Raw genomic sequence first — 24,125 nt, 5'->3', positions numbered from 1 at the left:
TATGTGCTCTGAGCTGGGACACAAAGAAGGCTAGGAGAATACAGAGGGGACATTGTGGTGGGCATACAGGTATACACTGTGTATTTCATTTTTCTTCTCTTTTTTTGGGGGGGGATTATGGGGGATTGATCCCAGGGACACTTTACCATTGAGTTATATCTCTTCCCTTTTTATTTTTAATTTTTTTTTATTTTGAGACAGGGTCTTGCTAAATTGCTGAGGCTTGCCTCCAACTTGGCAGTTCTCCTGCCTTAGCCTCTCCCGTCTCTGGGGTCAAAAGTGTGTGCCATTGCACCAGGTGTAGTTTTTCATTCTGTTGTAATAGTATTGTTTTCCAATTTCAATTTTTAATAGGAATTTATCTATATTGATTGAAATTCCTAATCTGGTGATCTTGCTAAACCTACTTAGTAGTTTCATTAGCTCTTTTGTAGATTGTTTTGGATTTTTTTTTTTTTTTGGTTAATGGATTATGTTACTAGTCAATAAAGACAGTTTTTTTTTTTTTTCATTCCAATCCAAATGTCTTTTCTTTCTTGGTTTTATTGGATAGAATCTCCAAATCAGTGCTGATTATAAGTGGTAAGGTGGATATCTCTATCTTATTCTTAACCTTAAGGGAAGCATTCATCTTTCATCATTAAGTATCATGCTAGTCGCATATTTGGCATGAATGCTTTTTATTAGGTTGAGACGTTTCCTTCTGTTCCTGAGAGATTTCAACAGGAATGACTTAGATTGCATCAAGTATATTTTCTCTGTTGAAAAGAATATGATTTTCTGTTTAAAGAAAAGAGCAGGTTGATAGGGTTAGTAACATGGATTAACTTCTGGATTTTAAAACAATCCTCTATATCTAGAGGATGGGGGCATAGCTCAGTGATAGAGGGCATATTTAGCTTCTGTCAGACCCTGGGTTTAATCCCAGCACACATAAAAACAAACCAAAACAAAACCCTCCATTGCTAGGGTAAACATTACTTGATCATGATGTATTTATTATCTTAAAAAAAAACAACGATTGATTGATTGATTGATTGATGTACTCACTGTCTCTTATGTGATAGGTAGCTGCTCTATCATTGAACAACAAGCCCAGTCCCATGTATTACCTTTTAAAAACATTGTTGTATTCTTTTAAAATTTTTTTGTATTTGAGACATATTGGTCTGTACTTTTCTCATAAGCTTATTATATGTCAGAATAATGCTTGCTTTGTACAATGAGTTTTGAAAGCATTTGTGCTGAGTTGATAACTATTTCTTCTTAAGTGTTTCTCATAATTCTCCAGAAGTGGGACATTTACTTAGTGGGAGGTGTTTTAAACTGCAGAGTCAATTTTCAAAACAGATTTAAGGCTATAGGTTATCTATTTCTTGTTGAGGGTGCATTTGTACTTTTTGTCTATCAAGGGAGATGTCCATTTTATCCAAGTTGTCTAACTTATTAGCATAGGTTTGTTCATAATATTCCCTTATTGTGCTTTTAATATTTGTAGAATCTGTAATGTTGTTACCAGCCTCATTCTAATAGTGGTAACTTGCATCTTCACTCTTCATGTTCCTTTTGTCTAGGACTGCCAATTTTATTGGTATTTTATTGATATCAACAAAGCCAGATTTTGTTTTTCTTGATTTTCTCTGTTATTTTACTGTTTTCTGTTTCATTGATTTTCATCTTTTTTAAGTTATTGCTTTTCTTAATTTCCTCTTTTAAAGGTAGAAAGTGAGGTCATTGGTATGAGACAGCTCTTTTTTTCCTTTAAAAAACATTTTTTTTCCAGTTTATTGGTGCATTTTGTTTTAGCAATACATTCTAGTATGTAATGTTTTTGGTTTTCATTTTACACATAATACTTTCTAATTTTCCTTTTGATCTCTTCTTTGATTCATGAGTTATTTTGAAATGTTTTATTTTCTTTTTCAAATATTTTTAGACTTTTCGGAGTTTTTTTGTTATTGACTTCTAAATTAATTCCATTGTTGTCATACTTTGTATAACTTAAATGATTTCAAATTTACTGAGATTTAATTTATGACTCAGGATATGTTGTCTTGGTAAATGTTCTGTGTGCAGTGGAAAAGAATGTGTATTCTGTTCTTATTGGGTGGAGTGTTAGATGTAAATCAGATCAAGTGGGTTGATAATGTTATTTACTTATGCTTGCCTTTGTTGAACAGCTTCAACTCCTTCTCCTTTCTCTCTCTCTCTCTCTCTCTCTCTCTCTCTCTCTCTCTCTCTTTGGTACTGGGGACTAACTCGGGGGCACTTGTTCACTGAGTCACTTAGCACCTCACCATTGCTAAGTCTGGTTTTGAACTTGTGTCCTCCTGCTTCTGCCTCCCAAGCTGCTGGGATTACAGGTGTGTGCCACCTTGCCTGGCTGAACTTCTTGATCTTGGTTTATATTTTTTGTCTAATTTGGAAACAGTTTGACCATTATTTCTTAAAAAAAAAAAAAAAAAATTCTGTTTCTCTATTTTCTCTTTCCTCCTCCCTTCCTCTCCCCTCTCCTTCCATGCCCTTTTCTTCTCTAAACATTGGGCCTCGCACTTGCTAGGCAAAAGCTCTACCACTCCCAGGCCTGCATTTTGCTTTTTTTGTATGCCTGTTAATCTTTGATGATCCTAAATGTAGTGAATTTTGCTATGTTGGGTACTGAATTTTTCTGTAATTCTGTAGATCTTCCTGAGCTTTTTCTTAGTGTATATTTAAGTTCCTTGAGAAAAGTGTGATTTTTCTGGGTCTTGCTTTAGAATCTTATTAGGTGAGGTTGCAGCAGTGTTCTTCAGAACAGAGGTAATTATTAACCTGCTACTGGGACAGGACCTTCTGGAGTATACTAACTAATGCCTAGAAATTGTGTATTTTTCTAGTTAGGCCGGTAGGCTCCAACTCTTAATTCTTAGTTAATATCAAGCATTTTTCACTCTAATTTTTTTCCATTGTCTTGGATAATTCCTCATATGCAAGTGCTAGTAAGTTCTCACCTGAGTACTGAGAGGACCCTCTGCATATCTCTTAAGTTTCTCTGTCCAACAGTTCTCCTCTTTGGTATCTGACTAGGTCCACGTGCTGGTAGTTCTTAGGGCTATACAGTAAGGTACTTCTAGAGCCTGCCTTACATATTTTTGTTGCTGTCTGTCATTCAAGAAAATTTTTTTTTTTTTTTTTTTTTTTTTTTGGTCCTGGGGATAGAACCCAGGGGCTTGGTACATGCTAGGCAAGCACTCTACCACCTGAGCTATATCCCCAGTCCCACTAAACTTGTATTTTGAAATCATCTTTTCTTCTTTATCTGATGTCCAGTGATTGACATTGCTTATTTTGTCTGTTTTGAGGGGGGTATTAAAATGTCAATTGTTACTCCATTTAGGCTGAAAGAAGAGACTAATTTTTTTTTTTTTAAAGATGCTACCTTACACATTAAAAAAAAAAAAAAAATGAAGTCAGGATTCCAGTTACAGAAGTGGAGCATCAGAATTCATCCTTAGTTCCTGCTGAAAAAATAATCACTAATTGTTGACTTTATTCAAGGCATTGATAATATTCAGGTTTGCGAATTAGAAATCAGACTGTCATTAGGAATGTTGTTCCTTAATTTATTTATGTCTCTCTTGCATTCTTTTTTTTTTTTTTTTTTTCTTAAGAAGAAGGCTTGTATTTTTTTTTAAAGAGGGAGGGAGGGGAAAGAGAGAGAGGAATTTTTAGTATTTATTTTTTAGTTTTCCGCGGACACAACATCTTTGTTTGTATGTGGTGCTGAGGATCAAACCCGGGCCACGCGCATGCCAGGCGAGCACGCTACTGCTTGAGCCACATCCCCAGCCCAAAGGCTTGTATTTTCTTGTTATAATATTTGAATAGTCCTATTGCTTGAGGATGTAGTAAAACCTAGGCTCTCTGGAATCTTTTGGAAGAGTAACTAGGTACCAGCTGTGATTTTTGCTTATTTTAGCATTGGGCTTAAATTTTTTGAATGGAAGTCTTATAAAATGTCTTAATTATTTTAAGTTGTTTAAAAGATTATTTTAAACTCATTTGAACCTTTTCTTGATAATGACTGTGTTGATAAGTCTTAGTGCCTCTTTATTTATTTATTTATTTATTAGTTGTAGTTGGACATGAAACTTTAAAAAAAAAAATTTTTTTTTTTAGTGTCGATGGACCTTTATTTTATTCGTTTATTTATATGTGGTACTGAGAATTGAGCCCAGTGCCTCACACATGTGAAGCAAGAGCTCTACTACTGAGCCACAACCCCAGCCCCACAATACCTTTTATTTATTTATTTATTTATTTTTATGTGGTGCTGAGGATCAAATCCAGGGCCTTGCATGTGTTAGGCCAGCCCTCTACTACCGAGTCACAACCTCAGCCCAGTATAAGATGATATATTTATTCTGTTCTCTGTTTAACTAAATAAAATATTTTACTCTGAGGAAGAAATGTGTTTACTTCCTTTTGATAACCACTAGATAACAAGTCCAAGTATGCAGAAAATACTGAAGTTTTTGCAAAGTAAAAACAAAGTTGAGGTTACATGAAGGTGACAATGTATAATGTAGAATTAAATCACTTAATTTTTAATTGCCATAATAGGCCATAGGTATTATGGGCTGCTTTTTTGTTTTTGTTTTTGTTTTGTTTCTTGGTGATGCTGGTTATTGAACCCAAAGCCTTGTACTTACTAAGCAAGTGTTTCTAAAGATACACTTGTTACATACAGCAACAGCTGAAAGCCAGGGAAGTAACTGTAATTAATGTTTTCTGATCAGTTGATCACATGCATCTTAAAATAGGTTTACATTATATCTGGAGAGAGGCACTTTAGGCCTTAAAGAATTATTGGAAATTCATTTAAACTGTACAGTGGATTTAATTTCCTTTGTATAGATAGTGTCAGCAAGAAATCATGGATGTTACCATCTTCAAATATTAAAATTTAATATTAATTTTGTTATTTAATAATAAAATAAACTTTTTATTTAAACAAGTTTGCATTATTTTTAACTCATTGTAGGAAGTATGAAAATTCAAGAAAATTAGCAGAAGAAAATCATTTATTTTTTTTTTTTAAAGAGAGAGAGAGACAGAGAGAATTTTTAATATTTATTTTTTTTAGTTTTTGGCAGACACAACATCATTGTTTGTATGTGGTGCTGAGGATCGAACCCGAGCTGCACGCATGCCAGGCGAGCATGCTACCGCTTGAGCCACATCCCCAGCCCAATCATTTATAATATTAGCATTTTTGTGTGGCATCTCAAGTCTTTACCTATGCATTTTTCTAAACGTATGTTGTAATACTTTTTATTTTTTCCATTGTGGTGATACCCATGGCCTTGGAATATGCTAAAGCATACACACTACCACTGACTTGTGGACCCAGCCCAATAATTTTTTCTTTCCTTTTTTTTAAAATATTTTTATTTTTTAGTTATAATAGGTGGAGAGAATATCTTTTTTTTTTTTTTTTTATGTGGTGCTGAGGATCGGTGCCTCTTACACGATAGGCGAGTGCTCTGCCTCTGAGCCACAACCCCAGCCCTCAGTAATTTTTCTTTTTAAATTTTTTTTTGGGAGTCAGGGCACTGGGGAATTAACTCAGGTGTGCTTTACTACTGAGCTGTATCCCCAACCCTTTTTATTTTGAGACAGGGTCTGGCTAAGATTTTTAGGATTGTTGAGGCTGGCTTTGAATTTGTAATACTTCTGCCTCAGCCTCCGGGATTGCTGGGATTACAGGTGTGGGCCACTATACATGGTTGCTGCTGCTGCTGCTGCTTTTTTTTTTTTTTTTTTTTTTCATTTAGTTTATTTTATTTTTTTTAAGTGGTGCTGAGAATTGAATCCAGTGCCTCATCGTGCGAGGCCAGCACTCTCCCTCTGAACTACAACCCCAGCCTTTGGCTTCTTCTTAACACTTTAAAATTACTTCCTTAATGGATAGGATAAATAGATTATTATTATTATTATTTTTTTTTTTTAAAGAATGATACATTGTTGTCCTTTCTGAGCTACCCAGGGAGGGATCCATACAGCCTTGTTCTTGATTCCTGTGGTAACTTTAAAGGGAAACTGTCACAATGTCCGGAGCCCTTGATGTCCTGCAAATGAAGGAGAAGCATGTCCTCAAATTCCTTGCAGCAGGAACCCACTTAGGTGGCACCAACCTTGATTTCCAGATGGAACAGTATATCTACAAAAGGAAAAGCGATGGCATCTACATCATAAATCTGAAGAGGACCTGGGAGAAGCTTCTGCTGGCAGCTCATGCCATTGTTGCCATTGAAAACCCTGCTGATGTCAGTGTCATATCCTCTAGGAATACTGGCCAGCGGGCTGTGCTGAAGTTTGCTGCTGCCACTGGAGCCACCCCTATTGCTGGCCACTTCACTCCTGGAACCTTCACTAACCAGATACAGGCAACTTTCCGGGAACCACGTCTTCTGGTGGTTACTGATTCCAGGGCTGACCACCAGCCTCTTACAGAAGCGTCCTATGTCAATCTGCCTACTATTGCTTTGTGTAACACAAACTCTCCTCTGCTCTATGTGGACATTGCCATTTCATGCAACAACAAAGGAGCTCATTCTGTGGGTCTGATGTGGTGGATGCTGGCCCGAGAAGTTCTGCGCATGTGTGGCACCATTTCCCGTGAGCACCCATGGGAGGTTATGCCTGATCTGTACTTCTACAGAGATCCTGAAGAGATTGAAAAGGAAGAGCAGGCTGCTGCTGAAAAGGCTGTGACCAAGTGTTAGGGTCTGTAAACAAGTCAAGATGGCGCCTGGCATTTTGCCAGAGGGAGTGGTTTGTGAAGTAATGCCAGCGAGCCATTAAGTGTGAAGATTCCTTATTGGTTGACTGCTGTATCTAGTTTATGTTAAATAAGATAAGCTGTGTGTAATGTATATATACTCCTCCTGTCCTACAATAAACGGCTCCCACTCCTGCTGTATCAATGTACACAAGTTGCTCGTCACCCCCCAGATGGCCCAGGGGAGAATCCGGGGAGTGTTCCGGATTCCAACTGCCACTGGGCACAGGGAGCAAGAGCCTGCGAGACTGTGCCTCCGGTCAGGTTTGGATTTGGGCTCTTGCAGTGGCGTCCTGCTCTCTGGGCAGGGGGCGGGGAAGAGCCAGCTGCCGCCGCTTGGAAAGTTCTTGCTGCACCATGACCAGCTCACGCACTTGGTGGCCGCCGCACTGATTCGCGCACCCTCTGGTAACGAAAAGTATTCAGTAATAGCCTTTTGCTGCAACTTTTTTCCTGATAATCCTTCCTCCTCTGAACTTTCTTCTTTCTGACTAGAGTTCCTGGGCTTCCATCAACACATGCCCTAACTGCTCTTGGTTCCACTGGGGTGCCTTCTTCCCTAGTAATTTACTTAACACCCCTTCCATATTTTCATCACAAAGACAATACAACATTTTAAGACAAAACAAGACACAAACATACTGTATCAATCTTCTCCATTTTCTCAAAATGTCCATTTTTCCTCTCGCCCTATCTGCCTAGGGACGAGCAGATTTGCTCCTGTTCTATCTAGGGATGGGCAGCTTTTCCTCGTCAATTTACCCCTGAGTGTCCCGGGGCTCCCGGTATGGGCCACCATCTGCTGCAGTCCGGCTGCAGCAAACTAACCGGGGGGTGACGAGCAGCTTGTGTACATTGATACAGCAGGAGTGGGAGCCATCTAGTTTATGTTAATTAAGATAAGCCACACAGCTTATCTTAATTAACATAAACTAGATACAGCAGTCAACCAATAAGGAATCTCCACACTTAATGGCTCGCTGGCATTACTTCACAAACCACTCCCTCTGGCAAAATGCCAGGCGCCATCTTGACTTGTTTACAGACCCTAACAACCAAGGAGGAATTTCAGGGTGAATGGACTGCTCCAGCTTCTGAGTTCACTGCTACGCAACCTGAGATTGCAGACTGGTCTGAAGGTGTGCAGGTGCTCTCTGTGCCTATCCAGCAGTTCCCAACTGAAGACTGGAGTGCCCAGCCAGCCACTGAAGACTGGTCTGCAGCTCCCACTGCTCAGGCCACTGAGTGGGTAGGAACAACCACCGAGTGGTCTTGAGTTGTTCTGCAGTCATACATTAATAAGCAAGGTGGAAATAAGGAGAATAAGCACCAATTTACAGAGAATAGACATTAATTTCTAAAAAATATAAAAAATTTTTAAAAAAAGAGAATGATACGTTGTTACTGCCTGACAGCATAAAATGACATTCAGTGGAAATCTGGGTTTAAGCTCTTTTCCTCTTTTTTTGGAGGAGGAGGGGCAAACCAGGGATTGAATCCAAGGGTACTTAACCACTAAGCCACATTTCCAGCCCCATTTTAAAAAATAATTTTTATTTTGGGATAAGGTCTTTGCTGTGTTGCTTAGGGCTTTGCCAAGTTGCTGAGGCTGGCTTTGAACTCAAGATCCTCCTGCCTCTACTGCCTGAGCTGCCAGGATTATAGGTTTGGGCCACTGTGCTTGGCTCTTTTTCTGTCTCCAATAATTGTGTCCTTTAAAATAACTTAAATCTCTGCTTCTTCTTCTTTTTTTTTTTTTGTACCAGTGTGAAATAGTGCTTTCTTTACTTACCTAATTTTTTAATAAAAATGAAATGTGAAAACTTACTGTTATAAAATGAAATACTATCTAACATAGTAAATATTTTCATGTCTGGTTAAATCTGAGTTGTTTGCCTCAAAATATTCTCGTTTTCCTTTTCTCCCACATTAGTAACTTATATGAAAAATCATGGTGCAGTAGTTCTTAAACTTCATTAAATTGATTTGGATCAGGCTTTATTGCATTAGATACATAGTCTTCTGAAAAATTCTGTCTTTAATTACAGTGTCTTCAGATAGTTCTTCAGAGACCCACAGAAAGTTTTATGGATTCCAGGTTAAAATTTTTATAGTAGTTTTCATTAATTATCTATACCACCTACTTGTACTTTCAAACTTTGATATGCCCATATAACTAATTATTGTACTAACTGAATCTATGTACTATTATCCCAGAATCTACCAAAAAAATATGTCCTTGAGCTTACTGTATTATTTCCAGGAGACTTGAAGAACATTACCTTCTGTGAGTTAGAAACAGATAAAAATCAATCCTTTTTGGGTCTGGGGGTGGGGGTGGCCTGGTACTGGAGGTTGAACCCAGTGGTGCTCTACCACAGCCCTTTCTAGTTTTTATTTTGAGACAGGGTCTCACTGAATTGCTTAGACTGGCCTACAACTTGCCTTATAGGGATTGCTGGGATTATAGACTTGTATCACTGTGCAAGGCTAAATCACAAGTTCAAGACCAGTCTCAGCAATTTAGCAAGATCCTATCTCAAAAGATAAAAGGGGCTGGTGTTATAGCTCAATGGTTAAGTGCCCCTGGGTTCAAACCTACCCCCTCCAAAAGAATAAGAAAATGGAGATAAAATAATACTTAAACGTTTAGAGTATTATGAACCATCAGATTCAAAAATTTGCCTCATTTTTATCTTGGTATGTGACTGTCAAAGAGCTCATTTATCTTAGAACTAAGATAATATATTGGGGATCCCTCAGTTTGGATAATTTGCCAGGAGAACTTGCAGGACTCAGTGTGTGGGTTGCATTACTCAAAGTTCTGCTTTATTCAAACAGAAGGGTATAAAGTGTAATCAGCGATAGGAAAAGGTGCATGGGGTGAAACCAGGCACGTTTCCTCAGTAGAGTCACATAGGCAAGACACATTTAATTTCCCCAGCAAGAAATTATGACAGTGCAAGTGAAATGTTGCTAATTAGGTGAATCTTGCTAGAGACCAGCATGCAGTGTTTTACTGATGTCTGGTCACATAGGCAGTCCATGCCTGACACATACTCAAATTTCAGACTCTTGAGAATGAAAACAGGTTTTAAACATAAGCCATATTGTTTGTACATTACAGTTCAGGCACTGGTTTCTTATCAATTCATGGTGGAAATCTGGAAATCTAGATTCATGTTAGATCCCAAATGCCAGCTAACCTTGCAAGCAGGCTCTTCTAAGGAGAGCACTCCCAGGCATGCCTTTAACTCTTCTGTGTATAGAAGTATTGACTTTCCATTTCCTTGGTTTTTACTTATTTGTATTGAAAAATTGTGATTTCTTTTTAGAACCTTCTCAAAGCATCTTTTCTATTATATATTTTAATGAATGTTCTTTTTATTGCCCTATTTTGTGTTGATGTTTTATTTCTTTTTCATTATCATCATCTTGGCATCTTTTAAGTCTTTAATAGTTACTGAATTTCCCTGATGCTTTTCACTCGTCCATTTTATTTCTTCCATATAACTTCATACTACATGGTTAGGAAAACAAATGGTGATTCTGTTAATTGCCAGCTATCCCATTTAAGACTTAGGGAAGGGCTGGGGTTTTGGCTTAGGGGTAGAGCGCTAGCCTAGGACAGGTAAGACCCTGTGTTCGATTCTCAGCATCACATAAAAACAAATAAACAACATATAAATAAAGGTTAAATTCTTAAAAAAAAAAAAAAAAAGACCTAAGGAAATAACCGCCAGGCTTAGTCTTCCTATAGGTGTATGATGCCTCAGAGTTCAGAGTTCTCTTGATGGCTTATTAAAACACAAATGGCTGGTTTCCTCCCCTAGAGTTTCCAATTCAGAGTGAAGTGGAGCCCGCACTTCTACCAAGTTCCCAGGTGTTGCTGACCCTACTGGTCTTGGGAAACCACTTTGAGAACCATTTTTCTTGTTTATAATCATTAACTCAGGTTAGCAAGAGTAGTGCACTCTGTAAAACTCCCCAATGCAGGTTTATCTAATGCGTATGCTAAAAGTGAATGGGCTCTTGTTACCTCTGTCAACTCTTATGTATTTTGCAACTGGTACATTTTTCTTTTCTCTCTCACTTTACTGGGGATTGAACCCAAGGCCTTGAGCATGCTGGGCAAATACTCTTCCACATGGCCTACATCACCAGCCTTTCAAAATTTTTATTTTATTAGATACAGGATCTCACTAAGTTGCCTAGGGTGATCTTGAAATTGAGTTCCTGCTATTACCTCAGTCTCGTTAGTAGCTGGAATTATAAGCATGCACCTTTATGTTCAGCTAACTTTATTTCCTATTTGTTTTTAAGATAAATAAAGAAAAATAATGTTTTGTATGTGCTCAGTGACTCCTCCTCAGATCACAGGAAATTTATCATCTCATTTGGATAATAACAGTCTTGTGGATTTCTTCTTTCTTGGGGAATGTGAATTGGCAACCAAAATGCTAGTATTTTAAAGTGCTTTCTGGACTTTCCTCTTCTCCTGGGGATGCTTATGGGAAGAGATGCCATAGAAGTGTTTTTTATGATCTTAGTAGGGATCAGGAAATCCTAGGGAGACAAAACTTAACCTGTGACTAGCTGGGGCTATTGAGCAGTTTTTCTAATGAAATTCTAAAAAATATTCTGACTCACATGGGGTCTCTAGGTAGACAAGCAACCTAGTAATTCATTTCATTGGTATAGTTTTTTAAAACTCCCATGTCTGGTGATGAAGGAGCTAATAATCTAGTAGATTTTATTGGAACCTATTAATTCTAAATATTAAAATGCTTATTGATTGAGTCTGTTTATTTTTCAAAGTCTGCTGAAAGGAGGTATGAGTTCAAGTGTCCTGGAATGCCTGTTAAAAACTCTGGCATAGGGCTGGGGTTGTGGCTCAGTGGTAGAGCACTTGCCTAACACATGTGAGGCACTGGGTTAGATCCTCAGCACTACGTAAAAATAAATAAATAAAGGTATTGTGTTCATCTACAACTTAAAACAAAACAACCAACCAACAACAAACCCTGGCATGTAGCATGACCCTTCCTATTTGCCATTACTAATGAAACCTTCAGTCCATTTTCTTAAATTAGTGTTCAGTGAAGTGAGGAATACTCATTTCTAAAATTTGATATTGGCTCCAACTTAATGGTAATATTTAATGGCTCAACACCAGTGTGATTTTATATTTTTTTAATTTTGAAATAGACTGAGTTGTAGAGGCTGGCCTTGAACTTTGCAGTCCTCCTGCCTCAGCCTCCTGAATAGTTAGGATTATAGGCATGTGCCACCATAGCTGTATATATTATATATTATTTCATTCTTAAAATTTACTGTGTTATCTGGCTTTATGTTATAGTGGCGTGCACACACAAACACACACCATGTTTATCTAGTATTTAAATACATCAATTAGTAAGTAGTTCTTTGAGAAAAGAGTAGGTAATAATAGGTGAACAGACTTAAGAGTTTATTTATTTATTTTTGTATAAAGCTAAAATTGTATTTTTAGCACAGTCTTTTGAAATTTTTGATCAAATGATTTTGAGGTTTCAAACTGAGTTTTTCATTAATTGTCTTTTTTCTGTAAACATTTAAACAAATGTTAAAATTCCATCCCATTAATTTTGGGGGAGGACCATCCTGCCCAATTAAACCATGACATTTTTAAGACAGGAAAATAAAAAAGCTGTTATATATCTTGGCATCTAGCCAGGAACATAATAGTCAATTTTGATTTGATTGTTTGGATATGTTCACTCATTCACTTAAATGGTATTTATGGAGCAATAACTGTTCTTTTATTATTTCTTGTTAATGATCTATTTTTCTTTAGATTTTATAAGAGACATCGTAACTGCACTTAACAGCTCATGGAATTGTTTATCCTCTTTATAAGATGGAGAAACAGAATAAGAGACTTAACTAATAGTTGCATATTGGGGTCATAATCTGGGGTATTCTCCACAAAAATCCTGTCCTCATGTTTCTATATCCTATTACTCCTGTAAGAGTCTTTATCAGACTGACCTCCTCAAATTCTCTTGGGTCCAGTCTCAAAGTTCCCTTTAAAATTTTTAAATCATTTCATTGGCTAATACATGTAACTGTACATTCAAAAGGTATATACATATTCTTACCTTGTTTATCTTCCATTTTTCTGCCATTTCAGCTCATAGATAAAATGATTCAACATAAACATTTTCTGGGAATATCTACATCTGGATAATAGAGCTACCTTTTCAATTTCTGGATCTGCTTTTTATGTTTTTCAGTCAGAGGTGATAATAATAGTGTTTCTTTAGTTATAAGTTTAATTAGAAAAGAACAGAGATGGTATAAGTGATAAATTTATATATCCCTGCCTTTTGAAGCAATATTAATCTCCCTGGTAAGGGTTTGTGTTATTTTGAATAGAGGAAAGTTGTGGGAGGATTGATTGGTTACACAGTGCTCAGTTTTAAAAAACCTGGTAGTCCAAAGTAGTCTGTATCATGTTTATGTTGTGAATGTGTAGTTTTAGCAGAATATCATCCATCTTAGTGAATTCATGTAGAGTTAGACTTTGTTGGTTTGTGGAATTTAATTTATAGATTTGTGTTAGTTTTATGCATATTTTGTGCTATAAGCATAAAGAATTATCGGGTCCAAGACATGCTTTATCTATATTATAATATTTCTGAATACATCCACCAGTCAGTTGAGAATATGCCATTGTCTAATTGCCATCTTTTTTTCTTTCATGGTGGTGTGGTTTATAATTAATGATGTAAGTTAGGTGGAATATGGTAACCTTATTTATATGAATTTTTGGTTACATAAAAATAACTTGTCATCACTCTAGTGGGTAGGAGTGAAATTATAGTTTTTGAAGGGAGATACTGGGAGTTGAAACCATGGGTACTCTACTACCGAGCTCATCCCCAGTACACCCACAACCCTCTTTTGCCCTTAATTTTAAATTTTTAGACAGGGCCTTGCTAAATTGCTTAGGTCCTCACTAAATTGCTAAGACTGGCCTCAGACTTGAAATCCTCTTGCTTTAGGCATCTGAATTGCTAGAATTATAGATAATGCATTGCTTTTTAAGAACAGTTTTATGTAAACAATGGTGATCATGTTTTCTACCATACTTGCATCATATTTTTTGATTCCAGTACCCATACATAAATGTAATTGCCAGGAAATTGAGATTCCATAAAACATTTTTTCAAAATATTTGGAAAATCACGTGGTCTAGTCAAATGAAATTCCTACTTGTGAATATTCACATCATTCCTATCTCTGGTATTATATTCATAAGACTAATAGCTTAGCTATTAATACCTATTTTTTGATTATTGTTTTTAGTTGTAGATGGACACAAGACTCTTATTTTTATTTTTATGTGGTGCTGAGGATTGAATCCAGTGCCTCACCCGTGCTAGGTGAGTGCTCTACCATTGAGCCATTACCCCAGCCCTGCTAATAACTGTTCTTGAGCTGCTTTTGTCGTTAATTTTTACGTCATCTGATGAATACAAAAACTGCTTTAAGAAGAATGGCAACAATAACAAATTACAGCTGACATTTATTGAATGCTTATTACATGCCATGCACCATTAAGCATTTTACATGGGATTTTATGTGTAACAGGTCACAACTTTATTGTATATTTTATTCAACATGTACATAATTTATATTTAATATGTAATGAATCAATAAATATTTATTTTTACTGTCATCACGTTTACCTTACAAATATGAAGCTAGACTTAGATAAGTTAATGTCCCAAGAGTCATGCATTATGGACCTGGAGTTTGAATCCAGATATTATGATTCTAGAGATTATGCTTTTTTACTTCCCAGTATAAGGTACCTCCAGATAGAAGGTATTTTTGAAATATAAGTAATTTTCAACTTCAATGAAATCACATTTAGTAGGGCTTAATGGTGTCTAGTATCTTTGGTTTAACAAATATTTTCTGAATTTTTTCAATATGTAAGTGCTGTTTTAGGACTAGTGCATACAAAGATGAATGAGACACTATTTCTGCTGTGAGTAGTTCAGTCTAGATAATAGATAGTTATGGTTAAAATACAATGTGAAGGAACTGAGGGTGTAGTTCAGTGGAAGAGCACATGTAAGTTCCTGGATTGGATCTTTACCACCACCTAATAAAACTAGCTGAAAGGTCATCTTTTCAAAATGTTTGTATATTTGGGGCAAATTCAGTATTGTAGTGTTTAAAAGCTCTGAAATTAGAATGAATTGTATAACTTGAGAGTATTTATTATATACTTCGTGGGTCAATTTCTTTTAGTCACTAGTATACTGGATAAAGTTTCATGTGATCAAAGATTAATGTTTCCTATTGATTACTTGTTCTTCAGGAACAAGTAATCAACAGGGCTAACCTTGATTGTTGGGGGGGTTTAAATGAATTTTATTGATCTGTCAAACTCTTAGAAGCGTACTTTGGATGCATCTTCAGCAACTTGTTAAATTTTAAAATGTTTTACTTGTTGCCCTTTTGTGTGTGTGTGTGTGCGCGCGTGCACAACAGGGATTGAAACTGAGTGGCTCTCAACCACTGAGCCACGTCCCCAGCCCTATTTTGTATTTTATTTAGAGACCGTTGAGTTGCTTAGCGCCTCACCATGTGCTGAGGCTAGCTTTGAAGTTTCAATCTTCCTGTCTCAGCCTCCTGAACTGAAGGGATTGCAGGCGTGTGCCACCGTGCCCAGCTACTTATTGCGTTTTAATTTGATGACCTTAGATACTACTCACATTCTTTAGATAGAAATCATAGCAGTGCCAGGTATGGTTTTTCTTTGTATTCTTTCTTTTTAACTATCTGCATCACCAGGCTCCTCTAACTTTCAGATTATTACAGTTTTAATATGTTCTGAGATTTCTGTTACTCAGGTGAAGATTTGTTTGCATTTGAATGAGATTTTGACCTCATTAGTAAGGTAACAAATTATGATTTTTTTTTTCCCTGAGGGCAAAGTAAATTGTCTACCTTTCCATTTCGTGAGATAGCTGCTTTGCTTTTCTGCACTTAGAACAGTGTCTTTTTTTTTGAGGAAGGGTTCTGGAGATGGAACCAGGTAAGGTCCAGAGCAATGTCTTAAATATAGTGGGCACTTAATAATGTCAGATCTGGTGTCCTCTCTTACCTTTTTGCTGAAAATTCTAGTTAGAGTATCTATTTCAATTTCCAGGATTATGCAGAAAATCATGTTAATATCTGTAAATACAGATTGATCCCCTGGTTGATAGATGTGTGTCTAAAGGGTCCTTTGTGATTTTATCTTTGAAAGCAATTTAAATTTTAATAAGAGTATTAAGAAATAGAGGTAGTATCCAGAGATAAGACTGTGCTTTGGGGAGGGTTTTAAAATTCAGTATATAACTTTTCCACAATCAAGTTAAAAAAAATGTGTAACTTGAAAAGAGGTAAAAAGTAAAAACATAAGTAAATAATTCATAGAAAAAGATAGTAAATGCCCAATGAATACATACTACTTTTTATTTATTTACTTAAGTTTTTAGTTTTAGGTGGACACAATATCTTTATTTTTAATTTTTTTTTAATGTGGTGCTGAGGATCGAGCCCAGTGCCTCATGCATGCTAGGCAAGCGCTCTAACACTCAAGCCACAACCCCAGCCCTATATACTACTGCCGCAGACTGGCTGGGCACAATTCAGGAGCCACTTGTCAAAAGAAACTAACTTTATTTTTAGAACTACACACGCCAAACAAAACAGCTCCTCGGGAAAAAACCCTCAGAGCCCAACTGCCACCACCGGCTTCCCACAAGCCACACACCCCAACCCAGCCTCTTCCTCCCACAATCCTCCTGCTGTTGAGGCCGATTGGCTGGGTTGCATGGGCGGAGCCAAAAAAGTCCCCCAATGAGCAGCTCCGTGGTCTGAAAGGGCAGGGAAACAGCCCAATGAGCATCACCGCAGAGGAGCCAATCAGCTAGATGTTGCTGGGGCCGCTGTGAGCCAATCATCAGCTGGTAGTCTGAAAGGGCAGGGAAACAGCTCAATGAGCATCTCCAATGAGCATCACCGCAGAGGAGCCAATCAGCTAGATGTTGCTGGGGCCGCTGTGAGCCAATCATCAGCCAGCAGTCTGGAAGTTTGCTGGCAGCTGGAAGTTTGCTGGGGCCCCTTCGGCTGTGGCTCTCAACATCTCCCCCTCTCTGTTTAAACAACAAGCATGTGGCTTAGGGACCGTGCCTGCCTTAGGTTGTCCAATACTACATATAGTTCTTACCCCTCGTCGGATGAGCTGACCTCAAGGCATCAGCCTCCTGTCTTAGGTTGGTACCATTGCAATTGGATCTTACCTGTCATTGACTACCAGTCCAGTATACAGCAACACCTGTGGAGAGGTCTTTGTACCAGCGGGGGTGGGGTGGGGTGAGGTTCTTTGCCTCACCTCTGTTGGCCCCCAAATTTTAGCTGAACGATCATGACAAGCAGAAGGGAGGAAGATACACCAAGCCAATTGACGGCTCCTTTTGGAAAAATTGTACCACCGATGACACCATCAGCATAAATACCTCAACACTACCACAAGTTGCTGCACTAACACATAGTTCACAGTGCATACAAGTGAGTTCACAATGCATACAAGTGACACATAGTCCAGGCAAGTTCTGCAAGCAGTTCAGTGATGGCTATTGCAGAAGCTGTAGATTGGTTTTATCTTTGTCTTCACTGGCACTGGGATGAAGATAGGAATTCTGGCAATAATGGCTAAAGAAAAAATTATGTAACATTCCAGAAGGCACTAAAAGAAAACAATTTTCTTAATAATTTACATTATCTTTAAGAGAATTATTAAATATAATGAAAAGGAAAGGTGAAAGTAAACAAACGGATCTGTTACCCTCCTTTTTTGTTCACATTTTAAAACAATCCTCAACAGCTGTTTACCCAATTTAAATTAAACCATTTAAATCACATGAATAAAAAAAAATTATTTGGATCCATTTTTTCATGAGCGCTCATCATATATGATATATGGACATACATTCAAACATATAACACAAAACACAAGTGTGCACACATACATACGACACATAACAAAATAGTAAAGGCCATATAACTTTTTACAGGTGAAATCTCCATTGCAATGTTTAAAAACTCTATAGTCAAAAAAAATAGAACTGATCAGCAAAACATTAACCTAGGTCTGTATGAGCTCAAAAACCAAAATAGAACTTCATGATATGGGAAAGGGCAATAATAAAATAGATATTGAAAAAACCATTCTGGTTCAGTCGCAGATGTAAGAATAACCAAACTGGAGTTCTGGATATCAGCTGTTATGGATTTGAGCTAAATCATCTTCTTTTTGGTCTGTAGAAATCGCTTTAGTTAATCTGTCTGGAATCCAAATCAGCTGCTGTTCTCCCTGTGGAAACACATAAACAGACCCCCGACTCCAGGAAATCACGGGGTCAGGACCTTAGTTAATCTCTCTGGAATCCAAATCGGCTGCTGTTCTCCCTGTGGAAACACACAAACAGACCCCCCGACTCCAGACAATTACTGGGTCAGGACCTTTCCATTGTCCTGTTAGAATATCCTTCCAAAGTACCTTGGGCTTATGTACATTTTTTGGACACATATGCCTTTCCGCAGAACTAAGCCCTGATGAATCCAAATTTAAAAAGTTTAGAGTAAAAAGGGTTATTTTAAGTTTATCTTTGGGGAATATATACCCTTTCCCAATTCCTTCTTTTTGCTTTAATAAGTACATTTTAATAGTTTGATGAGCTCTTTCAACTATGCCTTGTCCCTGTGGATTGTATGGGATTCCTGTTATATGAGTAATGCCAAATGATGAGCAAAATTGTTTAAAAGAGGTTGAAGTATAGCCAGGACCATTATCTGTTTTTAACTGTTTTGGAACGCCCACAGTGGCAAAATTTTGTAAGCAATGAGCTATAACATCTTTAGTTTTTTCTCCGGCATGAAGGGAGCCCATCAAAAATCCAGAAGAAGTATCAACTGTAACATGCAAATATTTTAATTTTCCAAATTCTGGCAAGTGTGTGACGTCCATCTGCAAAATATGATTAGGTATCAGTCCTCTAGGATTGACTCCAAGATTAACTTGTGGTAAAAAGGTCACACAATTTTGACATTGTTTTATTATTTGTCTAGCTTGTTCCTTAGTTATTTTAAAATGCTTTTGTAAAGTATTAGCATTGACATGGAACTTTTTATGAAAATTTATAGCTTCTTCTAGTGTAGAGAAAATATGTATGACATGTGTAGTTTTATCTGCTAAATCATTGCCCAAACTAAGGGCTCCAGGCAATCCTGTATTTGCCTTGATATGTCCTAATAAAGAATGAATCTTTTCTGTCCCAGATTAGACTTTGTATAGTGGAAAGCAAAAAGAAAACAGTAGAGGAAGGGGAAATCCTACCAGCATCTTCAAGGGATACTATAGCATTAACTATATACTGACTATAGGAAAATATATTAAATACAGAATTTTCAAACATCACAAAAGCCTGTAATACTGCCTTAAGCTCTACCTTTTGACCTGATTGTTTGGGTACTAAAAATGTAAAAGTTTGATCAGGTGTAACTATTGCTGCTGTACCATTATTTGATCCATCAGTGAATATATTTGGAGCATTCCCGATAGGTGTTTTTCTTGTCATTTTTGGAAAAATTATACGATGCGATGACCAAAAAGACAATAAAGGATTAGATGGTAAGTGGTTATCAAATGAAACATTAGATTTGCACATGATTATTGCCCAAGTATTTAACTCATTAGCTAACTCATCAATTTGATTCATAGTATATGGAGTAATAATTTTATTGGGAGAAATTCCAAACACTCCCTTTGCTGCTTTTATTCCTTTGAGTATTAATTGTCCTACAGCCTCAGGATACCTAGTAAGAATAGTGTTAGGAGAATAAGATAAATGTATCCATAATAATGGACCTTCTTGCCAAAATACTCCTGTAGGAATATTTTTTGTTGGTAGTACAATAAATAATAAAGGCAAACTTATATCAATTCTATCCAAATGCATATTTTCCATATATGTTTCAATGATTTTAAATGCCTTTCTTGCTTCAGGCGTTAACATTCGGGGTGAATTTGAATCTGATGGACCTTTTAGGATATCAAATAAAGGTCCCAACTCTCCTGTTGGTATACCTAGATAAGGCCTTATCCAATTTATGTCTCCTAATAACTTTTGAAAGTCGTTAAGTGATTTGAGTTGATCTACTCGTATTTGAATTTTTGGTGGACGGACCATGGTTGAGGATAATAGAACTCCTAAATAATTAATTGGAAAACTTAATTGTACTTTATCTATTGCTATCTCTAGATTATAATTTTTTAATAAGTTTGTAAGTGTGGCATAACATTCTAGCAATGTGTTTTTAGCTTTGTGTGCTAATAGTACATCATCCATATAGTGAAATATTTGTAGTTCAGGATTTTGATTTCTAAGTGACTGGATTGCTTTGTTAACATAAATTTGACACATAGTTGGGCTGTTAGCCATCCCTTGAGGGAGTACTTTCCATTCATATCTCTGATCAGGACCTTCATGATTCAGTGCAGGGATAGTAAATGCAAAACGTGGACTATCCTCAGGATGAATTGGAATTGAAAAAAAACAATCTTTAATATCTATAACTAAAACCTACTTTTTAAAAAAGATATTATTCTTTAGTTGTAGATGGACACAATGATTATTTATTTTTATGTGGTGCTGAGTGCCTCATACATGCTGGGTGAGTGCTCTATCACTGAGCTACAATCCCATCCTGAATATATGCTACTTTTAAAATAGTATATTTTCTCCAGGTGTGGTAGTGCATATCTTATCTCCAGTAGCTTTGGGAGGTAGAGGCAGGAGAATCAAGTTCAAGGCCAGCCTTATCAATTTACTGAAACCCTCAACAATTTCTTGAGACCCTGTCTTAAAATAAAAAACACAAAAAGAAAAGGAGTGGGAATGTAGCTCAGTTGTAAAGCATCTCTGGTTTCAATCCCCAGTTCATAAAGATAGATATATAATTTCAATTATATATTCTATAATTCTTATAGAACTAAGAATTCACATAGTTCCTTTTACCAGATTAGTCAATTGTTATCTTGCACTTCATTTACTCTGTATCTGATCTTTCTCTTTCTCTGTCCTGTCACCCATAAATACCCCAGAGTGTAACTGTCAAAAAAGAACACTCTCTTTCTTACCCTACACTCAACATTCTAAACCACTAAATCAGCATTGGTACAGTACATATCCTTTCCAGGCCCATTCAGAGTTCATCAACTACTCCAAATAATGTTTTTCTTTTATGGTCCATGCTTCTACTCAGGAACACAGGTTGTATTTAGTTGTCTTGTCTTTCCAGACTATTTTAATCTAGAACTTTCCCCAAATTTTATTTAAATTATAAGAAATAGAAATTTTATATTCTGTAGGATAACTTTCAACCTGGTCCACCCAGTTTTTCTCATAACTAAGGTCAATTTTGGCAGAAAGAATATACTTTTATTCTCAGTGTTTCACATCCTCCACCTCTGAGTGGTATTCTAGTATTAAGCCAATATACTGTTCATCAGACCTTTTACCTATCCATCAGCTAGTATCTCTTGACAGCTTTCTGAGTCAATTCCTTTATGATGGTTACCAAACAGTGATTCTCTGTTCTAGTTATTCCTCTTGTGTTAACATTTTTATTAAAAGCATAAGTGTTGAGAGCCACAGCCGAAGGGGCCCCAGCAAACTTTTTTGGGGGAATTTCTTAAGAGCCCAACTATCACCACCGGCTTTCCACAAGCCTCTCAACTCCCCCACTCCTCCTGCTCTTGTGGCCGATTGGCTGGGTCATGTGGGCGGAGCCAAAAAAAGTCCCCCAATGAGCAGCTCCATGGTCTGAAAGGGCGGGGAAACAGCCCAATGAGCATCACCGCAGAGGAGCCAATCAGCTGGCAGCTAGAAGTTTGCTGGGGCGGCTGTGAGCCAATCATCAGCTGGCAGCTGTAAGTTTGCTGGGGCCCCTTTGGCTGTGGCTCTCAACATCTCCCTCTCTCTGTTTAAACAACAAGCATGTGGCTTAGGGACGTGCCTGCCTTAGGTTGTCCAATACTACATATGGTCCTTTTGCAGATCATGAAGTTCTATTTTGTTTTTTGAGCTCATACAGACCTAGGTTAATGTTTTGCTGATCAGTTCTATTTTTAGACTATGGAGTTTTTAAACATTGCAATGGAGATTTCACCTGTAAAAAGTTATGAGGCCTTTACTATTATGTTATGTGTTGTATGTATTATATTATGTGTGCACACTTGTGTTTTGTGTTGTATGTAGGTATGTCCATATATCATATATGATGAGCGCTCATGAAAAAATGGATCCAAATATTTTTTTTTATTCACATGATTTAATTGGTATAATTTAAATTAGGTAAACAGCTGTTGAGGATTGTTTTAATATGTGAACAAAAAAGGAGGTTAACAGATCTGTTTGTTTACTTTCACCTTTCCTTTTCATTATATTTAATAATTCTGTTCAAGATAATGTAAATTGTTCAGAAAATTGTTTTCTTTTAGTGCCTTCTGGAATGTTACATAATTTTTTCTTTAGCCATTATTGCCAGAATTCCTATCTTCATCCCAGTGCCAGTGAAGACAAAGATAAAACCAATCTACAGCTTCTGCAATAGCTATCACTGAACTGCTTGCAGAACTTGCCTGGACTATGTATCACTTGTATGCATTGTGAACTCACTTGTATGCATTGTGAACTATCTGTTGGTGCAGTGACTTGTGGTAGTGTTGGGCTATTTTTGCTGATGGTGTCATCGGTGGTACAATTTTTCCAAAAGGAGTCGTCAATTGGCTTGGTGTATCTTCCTCCCTTCTGCTTGTGATGGTCGTTCAGCTAAAATTTCGGGGCCAACAGAGGTGAGGCAAAGAACCTCACACACACACACCCCCACCCCACCCCCCCACCCCCGCTGATACAAAGACCTATCCACAGGCGTGGCTGTATGCTGGACCGGTAGTCAATGACGGGTAAGATCCAATTGCAATGGTACCGACCTAAGACAGGAGGCTGACGCCTTGAGGTCAGCTCATCTGATGACGGGTAAGGACCATATGTAGTATTGGACAACCTAAGGCAGGCAGGCTCCCTAAGCCACATGCTTGTTGTTTAAACAGAGAGTGGGAGATGTTGAGAGCCACAGCTGAAGGGGCCCCAGCAAACTTCCAGCTGCCAGCTGATGATTGGCTCACAGCGGCCCCAGCAAACTTCTAGCTTCTAGCTGATGATTGGCTCACAGCCGCCCCAGCAAACTTCTAGCTTCCAGCTGATTGGCTCCTCTGCAGTGATGCTCATTGGGCTGTTTCTCTGCCGTTTCAGACCACGGAGCTGCTCATTGGGGGACTTTTTGGCTCCGCCCACACGACCCAGCCAGTCGGCCTCAAGAGCAGGAGGAGTGGGGGGTTGAGAGGCTTGTAGGAAGCTGGAGGTGGCAGTTGGGCTCTGAGGGAATTCCTGAAGAGCTTATGTGGTGCTGGGTGTGTGTTCTGAAAATAAAGTTCGTTTCTGCTTGATTAGTGGCTCCTGAATTGTGCCCAGGCAGACTGCGGCAGATAAGCTTCTTTTCTGCTTTTTTGTTGTTGTTGTTGTTGTTGTTGTTGTTCTGGGTATTGAATCCATGGGTGTTTTACCACTGGGCTATATTCTCAGTCCTTTTGGGATGCTCCTGACTCAACCTTCCAGATCCTTGGGATTACATACAGGTGTGTTCCACCATGTCTGGCTCTTTATTTAGTGCATCTTAAAAATTCATTCATTCATATGTTCATTCATTTATGTAAATATGGACTCATGGATTCCAGATTTAATACATTATAATTTATCATTTTTTAAAAACCTATATAATCAAATTATAGTAGAACACACAGATGGTAAGTGTACCTGTTTGGCATGCATATACAGCCATGACAAGAAAATAAACAGTTAATATCTATCTATTTATTTATTTTGGTACCAGGGATTAATTCAATCCGAGCCACATCCCCAGTCTCTCTTTTTTCAGTTTCTCCCTGGCTGGGCATTTATTTATTATTTTTATTAGACCTTTATGTATATGTAGTATTTGGGTTCATCCTGAGAAACTCATACATGCATGGAATTCGATTTTAGCTTAGGATCCCTCCCTTTTCCCCTCCTGTTCTCCCTCCCTCCTCCCATTCTCTTTCTTCCCTTATCTGTTGACATTTATATTTGATTGTTCT

General features: G+C 37.5%; 1 protein-coding gene and 1 pseudogene across 4 annotated transcripts in view; both read left to right on the top strand.

The window, feature by feature from the left end:
* Positions 1-24,125, top strand: part of Arid4b (AT-rich interaction domain 4B) — a 149,673-nt gene that overhangs the window by 39,193 nt on the left and 86,355 nt on the right. The window lies entirely within an intron of this gene.
* On the top strand, positions 6,026-6,767 carry LOC143379097 (small ribosomal subunit protein uS2 pseudogene; annotated as a pseudogene).

The sequence above is a fragment of the Callospermophilus lateralis genome, chromosome 13 (genome assembly GCF_048772815.1).
Source record: "Callospermophilus lateralis isolate mCalLat2 chromosome 13, mCalLat2.hap1, whole genome shotgun sequence".
Taxonomy (NCBI): domain Eukaryota; kingdom Metazoa; phylum Chordata; class Mammalia; order Rodentia; family Sciuridae; genus Callospermophilus; species Callospermophilus lateralis.
The sequence above is the reverse complement of the archived record's forward strand: the minus strand, read 5'-3'. Positions and strand labels throughout refer to the sequence as shown.